Source organism: Myiozetetes cayanensis, unplaced genomic scaffold (assembly GCF_022539395.1).
Source record: "Myiozetetes cayanensis isolate MyiCay16 unplaced genomic scaffold, myiCay2020 scf6-25, whole genome shotgun sequence".
Taxonomy (NCBI): domain Eukaryota; kingdom Metazoa; phylum Chordata; class Aves; order Passeriformes; family Tyrannidae; genus Myiozetetes; species Myiozetetes cayanensis.
In genome coordinates this window covers 12,795,176-12,806,550 of record NW_026087853.1, presented here as the reverse complement: position 1 = coordinate 12,806,550, position 11,375 = coordinate 12,795,176, and the positions used below count along the sequence as shown (strand labels likewise).

The window sequence follows — 11,375 nt, the reverse complement described above, 5'->3', positions numbered from 1 at the left end:
CACGGGAAACGTCAGCAGAGAAGATAAGGAGGAGATTGATGATAGAAAAAAGTAATTATGCCTTTTGCTATTTTTAACAATCTCTTCCACTGCTTTCTAAATTACTCAGTCCCTTCTAGTGCTATATAAATGCTTACAGAATTAATGATGAAGACAAATATATAGCTGCAGTTACACATCATGAGACAGTTGTGCTGCAAAATCCTTCTGTTGTAGTTGGTTTGCTTCCATTATACCAAATGGCTGATGAGATTTAATTATTGTGTCAGGCAGATGTAGAGGCAGCAGAGCAACAGCTGCTTGCTCTGCCATTTCTGGCCCACGATATCTGGGTTGTAATTTGCTTGCTGAGGCCAATGAAAACTCAGATCCCCAACACTGGAACTGTCAGTGGCTGAAGTGTACATGCCAGGAAGTAAGGGAGACTGACTTTGAGCACCACTGGGCAAGTTCCCTGGGTACAGCGATCATTCACCCAGAAAATCAAAGCTTTACCAACCTGTCTAGCAGGAATCCTCTGTTACTGCTTTGACCTGTTCTTGAAGTATCAGGCATAAGTAGCTGTATTAATGGGACTTTCTACTCCTGGAGTCCAGATCTGACATTCTTTAATCTCCCTTGGATTTCCTTAGCCTCTGGGCTAAAAGATCCTGCAGGAATTCTTTGTTTGCAGTCAACACTAAATCTGTTATGCATAAGGGCAGCAGCCACAACTCTTGGTTCCACCTGTCTGGGCTTGTCTCTGTAACGCCAAGAAACAGCCACTCCTTGGTACAGTCAGTGTAAGCCAATGGACTGTCATCGACAGCTCTGTTTTCATTGACCATTTCTCATTCTAAATTCTTCACTGCATCCATAATATACAGCCATATGGAAAATACATTTATCATAGTGCCCCATCTATATGGAAAGAGACCCTTTCCATACGTCAGAAGCCATGAGCACATTTTTTTTTGTATGTGTTATCAGTTGTAGTTCTGTCAGTGCAAGATCAGATTGGAGTTACCTCTGCCTTAGTACAATTCAAACCATGCTCTCTGTTATACCACTAAGGCACAGTAAGTCTTAATGCTGATGTTGTTAAAAGCGTGGGATCCTGTGACTGACTGTTCAATGGTTCATTATGATTGGAAGTCTCAAAAAATGTTCGCACAAAGTGAGAATTAGAAGTCCATCACCCACTGATACAGTTGTGAGGACTGCCAGTCTTCCTAGCAGCACCTACAACTTTTGTTTTACTGCTGTCAATCTTTTAGCATTGGTTTTGAAAGCTACTTTAACCTAAAACTATTATTTAATTGCCAGACCAGCTGCAATACCTCTCTTCCCAATTATCTCTTTGTGCCTATGAATTAGTGGGAAATGTGGACTGATCCATTTGTGCCTTGTCCGTTCCTGCCACAGCCCAGGGAGCAGAAATCTTATGGTCACTCAGGTCTGTTGCTGTTGCGATGACCACACTGCCAGTTAGCCACTAACATTTTTTCTACCCCCATTCCTTTACCAATACAGCATTTGATTCAGAGCACATCACTGACTCTGCCTGGATTTCTACAGCAAAGACTACTAATGCAATTCTAAGAAATGGGATGAAATTGAAATGCTATTTAAGTGCCTTGCTTTTAGATATACTGGAAGGACCTGTAAAACTGTATTGCTTTTCACAGCTCATCCTCCAGAAAGAATTAATGTGAAGTGGCTTTATTAACAAGCTACTGTTTGCTCTCCTTGGAGCTTTCTGCAGGGGAAGATACTTATGCTAACCATAGCAGATCCTAGCATGAAAAAAACCTGTGGAGGGACATTTACCCTGGGGCAGAACTTCAGAGAAGGAGAAATATTTTGTCTTTATCTGCTGCTTCTCTCCCACCTGCTTGCTGGGTTTATAGGCATTTGTGTTTGATGAACTTTTCTTTTTTGCCCCAGCTTCTTCGTTTTGTTTGATCACACAGGAAGGTCAGAATCTTGTATTTCTGACTCCATTTGTTGTCATGGGAATGACTCAGTTATCACAAACATGGTATTATGATGTCTCTGCAGGACTAAAAATGAGGCACATAGGAGTAGTGAGGGTTTGGTGCTTTCAGCAAATTTGCAATAATAAACCCTTAATATATAAGGGCCCCAACCTACACACACTGAAATACATAGGAGATTTATCATTAACTTCGGTGTCTGCAGAAGGATTATGCACAGAGACAACTAAATATAGTCAGGATTGGGAACTACTTGTCCATGGAGTTCAGCAGATACCTTACAAATGGATTCATTACTTATATGCCAAGGTTGTTGTGACATGAAACCTACATTAGTTCTTACTTTGTGCTTGCTGGAACAATTGGTGATATCTTTTTGTTGTAGTATTACAACAGGCATTAAAGGATAAAAAAATTCTGAAGGAAACACAGTGACTTTTAATAGGAAAGACAATAGAGTTGGAAAAAGCAGGGTAGATTTGGAGCACTGACTCCCCCTCTGTGTAAAAAGCAGCCCTTCAATTTTACTTAGTTAAGGTATTTTTTTAGGTCAGTGACATGAAAAAGAGATGCTTTCAGGCTGTGGTGACCTGACACTATGGCACCAACAGGAAATTCAGGAAGCCAAGGTTCAAACTTCTGCTCTCCTGGGCTCAAAGTCATCAAGGATCTGGAATCTGGACCACATTCCCAACCCTTTAGCACATCATTCTGCATTAGAAAAGGCCAGTCTAACATAGTTCCACCTTTGCAATAGACAGTTTGAATACTTAATTTGCATAGGAGATCAAGGGTCAGAACAGCAACCCTTGCTACACCGTGAAACTTCCCTTCCCGAATCACTCCAGCTACTGGCAGCAGTACAGTTACTACCCAGCACCCACAGTGCTTGCAGTGCATATGTCAGATCTAGGCTCCACAAAATATTCTGAAATCAAATCTTCCTCTGAGAAAAACTGGCAAAGCTCCAGGGAAGTCAACAGAACTTTAATTTCCACCATCTTAGAATAACAGCTGGAATACCTAGGTACTGAGCCAAAGTGTCAGAGACATTTTTGAAACACACATGGAAAAGGAATAGGTTGGCATTTAAAAAGAAAATATACTTTTAAAGTTCACCATCAAGAATAAATGTCCTCCCCCTTCTCTCTCAAAATACCAGGACAAGCAAGGACTGTCAAGGGGTGGAGGGCTGCATTTTGTGTAATGCTAAATGCATGCTTGTTACCAAATGAACTGCACTGGCTGTGAACATTCACAATTGTACTTGATTCATGTTGGGGCATTTGAATGACAAGCATCGGTTTAGATCTAGGGAGTCCTCAGAACTTAAATCTGTTTGCAGTTAATAACTCCTCACCAAATGCACTGTGAAAAATCACTTGGATGGGAAACAGCAGAAAAGCACTTTAGAACTTGCTCCATAATATTCCTGTGTAAGTTGCTGAAGTGTTTTACTAAAAATCAGTGCTCTCCCTAGTTTGCTGTTGACCATGTTCCAGGGTATATGAAAACACACAGTTAATCTAGCTATTTGAGGGAGCAGAGCAATATAGCATCTTATACCAAGCTCATTAGTGGCGTTTTGCTGCTGCTTGTATGTCACCAGTGTGCCTGACAAAAATCATACCTACACCACTGACTCAGTGATCCAGCAGAGAAAAAATATTTAGTCTGGGTTTATTCCTCTGACCTCAGAGCATTTCCTGAAAAATGTACTGCTGCCTGAAAACTCCTGCTCTCCCCAGGGGTAGAGACCAAGGCCCTACTGTCCTACAGACAGTCTGCAGAGACACCAGCAGTTGTTCCACATGCCAGTGCTGTATCCCAGCCCAAGTATCCTCTATTCTGCAGCAACAGGCATAGATGCATAGGTGCTAAGGCAAGGATAAATAGTTTCTCCTTAATATTCTCAGCCTCCAGTTACTTTCAGCTCAGGTAGTTTCCTCAATCTGATGCAGCTTATACATCTGTTTAACACTCAGGGAAGCTTTCCTCCAGATACTTGTCCAGTTTCCCTGTGAACCTACACAAACCTACACAGGCCATTTGCTTCTGCCCCTTGAGATCCCACTGGATACTTATTCAGTTGTCATTCACAGAGACAGATTATTGCCAACAAGAAGAGATCAGTTCCAGGGAAATCACAGGCTGCTCTCTCAAACCAAACCAAACTGGGTTTTTACCTCAGTGTGAGATAGTTTGGGGATGTGCTCCTCATCAGTTCTCAACTCAGAGTCATGAGTGTCCCTCTCTAAGATAAACAACATACTGCAAATCACAGCTGGTCCTTTCAAGAGGGAATTAATTTGGGAGAGTTGGATACTACTGTCACCAGAGAACTGAGCATCCAACAGGCTCTTGGGCAAAGCACAATCCCACAAACCACAGCAGCGACTAAGAGATGGATCCTGTTGATCAGAGGCTCTATGGCCTCTGCAAAAGGACAGTGAGCCACTGGGTTCAGAACCATATTTTCCTAAATGCAAACACTGCCCAGATTAGGCCACCAGCAGTGAGGAATAAGCAAGAAGGGCCAGGGTCCCACTGAGTCCTGTGCTTATCATTCTCCATCTCATAAAGAGCTACCAGAATGAATGTGTTGAAGGGAGGTTAACTGTGGTCATACAAGCAATTTTAGCTCTGACATTTTCTATCTTCAGATTGCTTGACTTCACAACCTTAACATTCCTCTTGATTCTGAAGAGCTAAGTGTATGTATGTAAATAAGTATATAGGCAAATTAAAGATTTGTTTTCTTCCTTAGGTGGGATTCTGGGGTCCTTCAACACATCTGGATGATAAGTTAGAATCTTTGATGAAGGCTTCATGTAAAAGAAACAGAAAACAAGGAAGAGCCAGCAGTTTGTATCTGAGGTTTCAGCAGTCACATACAGCAGATATTTCTGCTGCAAAGTCACTTAGACCTAATTGCTGTGCCATATGCTACTGTGACACAAGCTGATTTATAAAGGTTAGCTTCTGTGTGCATATACAACATGATACATTTTTAGGAGAAGCACGTCATAGAACAAGTTGTTAAGTAGCACTGATTTCTATAATTCTCCAGACCTAAGCAAGGACAAAAGGTCCCTGGTTTGGTCCCATCTTCAGCATATAAACAGTTGTTGAGGTTTAACTCCAGCTAGCAACTAAATATCACAGAGCCACTTCCTCTGCCCACCTTCCCTCACCCAGAGAAAAGGGGAGGAGAATTGGAAAAACTGGTAAAACCTGTGGGTTGGGATAAGAACAGTTTCATAATCTAAATAAAATAATAATAAAAACAATAATAATAATATAATTTTAATGAAAAGGGAGACAACAAAGAAAAATAAAACCCAAGAAAGACAAGTGATGCACAACATAGTTGCTTCCCACCTACTGACTGATGCCCAGCCTGTCCCCCAGCAGTGATTGACTCCTCCCAGCCACCTCCCCCATTTCAAATACTGAGAATGATACTGCATGGCATGGAATATCCCTTTGCAATATCCCCATTTGAAAAAGGTTCAATACAGGGTAAGAGGGTTTTAAACTAGTTGTACCAGTTTTGGCTGGGATGGAGTTAAAAGGGCAGCTTGTATGGGGCTATGTACTGGATTTGTGCTGAAAACAGTATTGATAACACACCCATGTTTTAGTTCTCGCTGGACAGTGCATGCACAGAGCCAAGGCTTTTTCTGCCTCTCACCTCACCCCACCAGCAAAGGGGCTAGGGGTGTACAAGGAGTTGGGAGGGGACACAGCCTGGACAGCTGACCTCAATTGACTTGAGGGATACTCCATACAACTGGATCTTGTGCTCAGCAGTAAAAAGGGAGGGAATTTTATTAGGTCTGCCCTTGCCCTAGCTGGGCATCAGTTTGCTGGTGATGAGCCACTGGGGTTTTTTTCTATCACTTGTTTTATTTTCTTTCGTTCTTTTACTTACTAAGCTACCTTTACCTCAACTCACGAATTTTTACCTTTCCAATTCTCCCCTATCTCACTACAGGGGCTAAAGGGAGGGACTGAGCTGCTCACTGAATTTAACTGAATTAAATTAAAACCACAGGAATACTCCACCAGTTTTTAATATACTCGTAAGCAATACAAGTTGTCCCAACAAATATACCACACAGAATCACAGTATATGCCAATTTGGAAGGGACCCCCATAAGGGTCATGGAGTCCAGCCCTTAGCCCTGCACAGGACCTTCCCCAAGAGTCACATCATGTGCCTGAAAGTATCCTTCAAACGCTTCCTGAACTCTGGCAGGCGTGGTGCTGTGACCACTTCCCTGGGGAGCCCGTTCCAGTATCCAATCACCTGCTGGGTGACAAACTCCTCTTTCTAATATCCAACCTAAACCTCCCCTGACAAAACTTCAGGCCATTCCCTGTGGTCCTGTCACTGGTCACCATAGAAAAGAGATCAGTGTCTGACTCTGCCTTTCTCCTCATGAGGAAGTTATGACTGCAGCAAGGTTTCCCCTCAGTCTTCTCTTCTCCAGGCTGAACAGATCAAGTACTCTCAGCCACTCCTCACACGGCTTCTCCTCAAGGCCCTTCACCATCTTCGTTGCACTCCTTTGGGTGCTCTCTAATAGCTTAATGTCTTTCTTATATTGTGGCATCCAAACCTGCACCCAATATTCAAGGTGAGGCTGCCCCAGTGCAGAGCAGAGCAGGGCAATCCCCTCCCTCGACCACCTGGTGATGCTTTGCCTGATGCCCCCAGGACATGGTTGGCCCTCCTGGCTGCCAGGGCACTGCTGACTCATATTAAACTTGCCATCGGCACTGCTGTGTGTTTTAAGGGCAATGCTGTACTACTTTTAGGAGAGTTTTCAGCAGCTGGTAGCTGGATGACATTTTAATCAGTATATCTGAAATTTAGTAGGAAACTTCAGATTTCTGCAAGTATTCAGGAAGGCAGAAAAGTAAAGCAACTTCTCCCAATTTCCAGCTTCCACTCATCCTTGCAAGCTGAAATAAAACTAACTAAAATGAGTGTAGAAAGAATAAAAATTGAAACAAAGACAAAATGTTCTGGAACTTGTAGAAGTTACTGACATCAAAAGCTAGTTTATGATGTCAACAATGTATGTTTCCAGCTGCTTTACCACTGACTTCTCTCAAGTCAAGATCAAACTTTTCTTGAATTTCAGAAGTCATTATACATAATTTGAATAATGTTTGCATTTTATTTAAATAATTCAAAAATGTGATGGCTTACTTTTCAAAAACTAATACAATTTGAGGTAACAATTTGAAGAGTTTTTCTTACCATGCTTTTTTACAGTAGTGTTAAAAACATTTTTCAGGAAGATACTGAAAATTGGTTGCATTATGCTATTGCTCAGCAAATTTCTCTCTCTTACTACCTTTCAGTTAGGAGGTAAAATTATATCTGCTGAGAAGACCATTCTGAGCTATCTCCTTGGTGAAAATCTACAAATACTTCACAACATGGCAGGCCACAAAAGGACACATCTCTGAAAGGAGAGTAAGAACCAGGTGTCCTGGGAAGCGAGATGTCTTCACCACCATGCACCGTCACTACTGTAGAGAGAGAGCATTGGCAAGGCACAGATGTGGCAGGACCAGACAAACAACAAAGAGCCCCTAACATTTGGGAATTCTGTAATGTAAGTTGGTAAACAACTGAAACCTACAGAAATAAGAGCAGACAGGCAGGGAGTCTCACAGGTGCAGAAACATGAAGGGAAGCTTGTGAGCCTGCTGGAAAAAGGAGGGGATGCTGCTGCCTGGCTCAGCATACTTAGGAGTGGGTCAGTCAGGAAGAGGCAGTCAGGATTGTCACGGATTTTTTTTTTTTGGTAAGTTTCCTTCTAAACAAACATCACTGTTGAGAGAAAATAAGTCTACCTGCTAATTTTTAGCACTAAGATACCCTTCATACTGTGTTTAGGTCATGGTATAATTCCTAAAAAAGGCAAGCACAGGCTTACAGGCTCAGAGATGAAAAAAAAAAAAAGATTATCTGTACCTATAAAACAGGTCTTGAAAACTGAGGGAAAGATACCTTTTAATGTCTTTTTAATTTTAATGAGAATGTAATTGCATAGATTTCAAGTAGCTAACACCTAGCAGGACTTCAGGAAAACAAATGGGTCACACTTTCAATAGAGAGGCACTAATTCACCACGCTGTGCTTTTCTGTAGTGTGACTTTCTGCCATGAGGAACTCCTGTCATATCTGCACTTGGGCAGAGCAGAGCACACACTAGTGTGTTCTTCCTGGCAAGCTGTGGCAGCTCTTACTTTGCACAGTTTCCTGAATGACTGCATTAATTTGATTGACTCCAGATCAGTGGTGTCTCTAAACAAGATTAAATTACATGTTCCTTCTGTCTGTTTGTTATAGGAGATTACTCTTAGCAGAATCTCAAAGGAAGCAATTAGCTGACCACTGATGTAATGAATTCTAATTATTTTGTTTGTACAAACAATAAAGCCAGGTCGTTTGTTTAGCAAGGAAGGGTAATTACCCTGAGCACTCAGGAAAATAAATCAAACAGTGCTACATAGACCTGTAAATAATGAGGCTTTGACTTCCTATTTATGCTAAAAATGCTCGTGGAATATTTTCAGGTAGCTGGGAGCCAACCTTTGAAAGTAACATTTATCATAGTTATTATTGAGCATTTGCTCGATTATGTTCCTGAGTGTGCTAGGTACCCTGCAGAAATATCCATCTACATTGCCCTGTCACTGGCACCTGCTAAAAATTCACTGCAGCCAGTGCAATTTCCTGCAAATGTTTTTAGTTAATCAACAAGAAGTTGCTCACATCGCAATCATTAGCTTGTACTGCTCCTAAGGGCACCAGTGGCTGGGGGCATGTCCTCAGCAGTGGATGAATGATCAGGAAAAAAGCACATTATTATACATGGAACAGGCTCTATTCTGCCATGTAGGCTAGAAATGGAATAAAATTGGAACTCAGTGGATTGAGACTGGTTGCAACTGGGTCTTCTGCTTTTCCAGACTGATCTGCTGCTGCTGCAAAATATTCACAGCTCAAACAGGAGAGATGAGCAGAGTCACTGGGGATCTTGTGTTGCAAAAAGCAGAGAACAGTTCAGAACCACCTGAAATTCTGACACTTCTACTGATTTTGTGTGGCTCAAAAGCACAAAGGAGCTGACAAATTAGAGACAACCTGACCTTACTGCATGCAAACTCATTAGATGTTGCAAGCACAGTGATGCAGCTCCCAACCATGTGCAGTTTCTGCAGATAGTAACTCTGAGATCAGCTGTTTTCTCAGGGTAGTTGGTTTCCTTCACCATGGCTTTGAAAGGATATTCATGAATACAAAAATATTTTGCCTAAACTTACTTTCATTTCTAGCACCACTTTAGGTGTTAAATCTGAATTTAAAGTGAACTGCAAAGCCATGAATTCTGCAGTTGGCTTGCTTTTCCTCTTCTCTTAGCCCAAACAGTGATGCACCCAAAAGGAATCAACATTATTTTCTGGCTCTCCTAAGTGGTGCTCAACAATCTTACAGCAACACAAGCTCACATCCTTATAAAACCCTTAGCCTGAATGAAAGAGAAAAAAAATAGACACCTCTGCTTACAGCACTTTGTAGTGACACTGTTTAAACACAGAATGAAAGCTCTGAAGTCAGCAAAATCTCCCTGAAGTGATCAGGGTCTAAGTTAGCACAACATCTGTGCAGGCTGAAGGGAAACTGCAAATCACTTGTTGGTGCAATGGGAGCCATTTCCCCCATGCTTATGAGGTATTTCAGTTCTTCATTCCTTCCCACCCTGAGCTGTTCCTCTTTGTTTGTGTTCAGTAGCTATTAAAAACTCACAGAATGTGTTTTTTGTGCTCTTGCTGTAGGACTAATTGACAAACGTTTGCTGCCTGACATTATGTTATTGCAGTATCCTTGAAAATTAACTGAAGAATTTAGTCTAATTTAGAGAATTTAAGGATTAATAAATGCCATGTACCCGGAGGCAGGTGAGGCAGATGAATTAAAAAATGACATTCGACTGTAGTGGAGATGTGCTTATGCCTCAAGCTTTTGGTTTGTTTTTCACTATAACCAACTTGACTCAACCAAATAATATGAAACGAGAGAATTCCTCGGTCAGTCTTCTGGAATATCCCTTTAGACCTCTTCTAGGGAAAAGCAGCACTACTCAATGTTTGGCTGCCTCTACACCAAGTATTAAAGTGTCATATTGTTTTTCCAGCCTGAAAAATTCTGGTGACCTTGCTGAGTGAAACAATTAATGCTGAGCCAGCCAGGCAAGAACAGAAACTCTTTGGGGGTTTTCAGGAAGGCTGAACTGAGGCCAAAACTATTCAGGAAACATGTAAAAATTACCTTAAAACTGCTCAGTATTTTGCTGGGGAAAAATACTGGAGATGCTACTCCACATTTGAGTATCAGAGGAATATCTCATTTGAATGAGGAAAACCTTGCTTTCTGGCCATCACTAGAATATACTGTATTTCACCCTTTAAATATTGCTCTCTTCTAAAGAGATGTTGCAACAGGAGAAATTGAGGGTTTGATTTAGCTTAAAATGACTATGTGATTATGTTCCTGTGACACATTATTCATTCAATCTACTTCATGTTGGGTAAACAAAGCTTTATTCTATCCCTTCAGAAAACAAATGGAAAGTGAGATGACAGTACAAAGTAGAATCTAATAGCGTCTGTAAACAAAGCAAATTGTGACAGAGAGAAAAGACTCAGTTCAACACTGTTCAACAGAAAAACTTGCTGACTTTTTAAAAATGGGATCAGAAGTGCTGCTTGGTTTAATAAGAAACTGGCAGTGTTTTGTTTTCTTTAAGTTTCTCCTTATCATCTCCTGTACTGCTTCTGTTTCTTATGTCATCACTTTGAAAAGAAAATCCTTCACAGGAGGAATTCTGCTGCTTAGAATAAGGATTTAGTCCAATAACATTAGACAAATCTCTTGCCTTTCTCTGGTTTTCTGCATTAGAAAGAAGGTGGGCTGAATGATGCAAAGCTTTTTTTTCACAAGTATCTAAAGAACTAGGAATCACATTTTCAAAATTATTTTAGACATTTATCCCTTAAATCCTTCAGAGAGATATTTAGGTTCTTCCTTAGTCTGTTTTGAAAAATGAATTAAGTTCATATAGCATGTAGATATATAAGAATTGAATTCCCCTCCTCTTCTAGGAGATGGATATTTAGCTTCTAGAGACTCAGTAAGCATAGTTCAAGAGTAAAAACTCTAACTTCTTTCCTCTTGAAATCTGGAGAAAATAAACAACTGCTTTAAGAGTGGCTCTTAATAAGCAAATTAATCTCAAAAATCTTTAGAAAACTTTAACGTAATTTTCTGCAAAACATCTGATTGAACATTTTAGCTAATGATAGGAAAGTGTC

The 11,375-nt window shown here is 40.9% G+C and overlaps 1 protein-coding gene and 1 long non-coding RNA gene across 3 annotated transcripts in view; both read right to left on the bottom strand.

Moving 5' to 3' along the window:
* The window catches only part of LOC126651012 (uncharacterized), a 292,912-nt gene that overhangs the window by 124,392 nt on the left and 157,145 nt on the right, over nucleotides 1-11,375 (bottom strand). The gene's annotated exons all lie outside the window — the stretch shown is intronic.
* The window catches only part of SYNE3 (spectrin repeat containing nuclear envelope family member 3), a 66,866-nt gene that overhangs the window by 12,178 nt on the left and 43,313 nt on the right, over nucleotides 1-11,375 (bottom strand). The window lies entirely within an intron of this gene.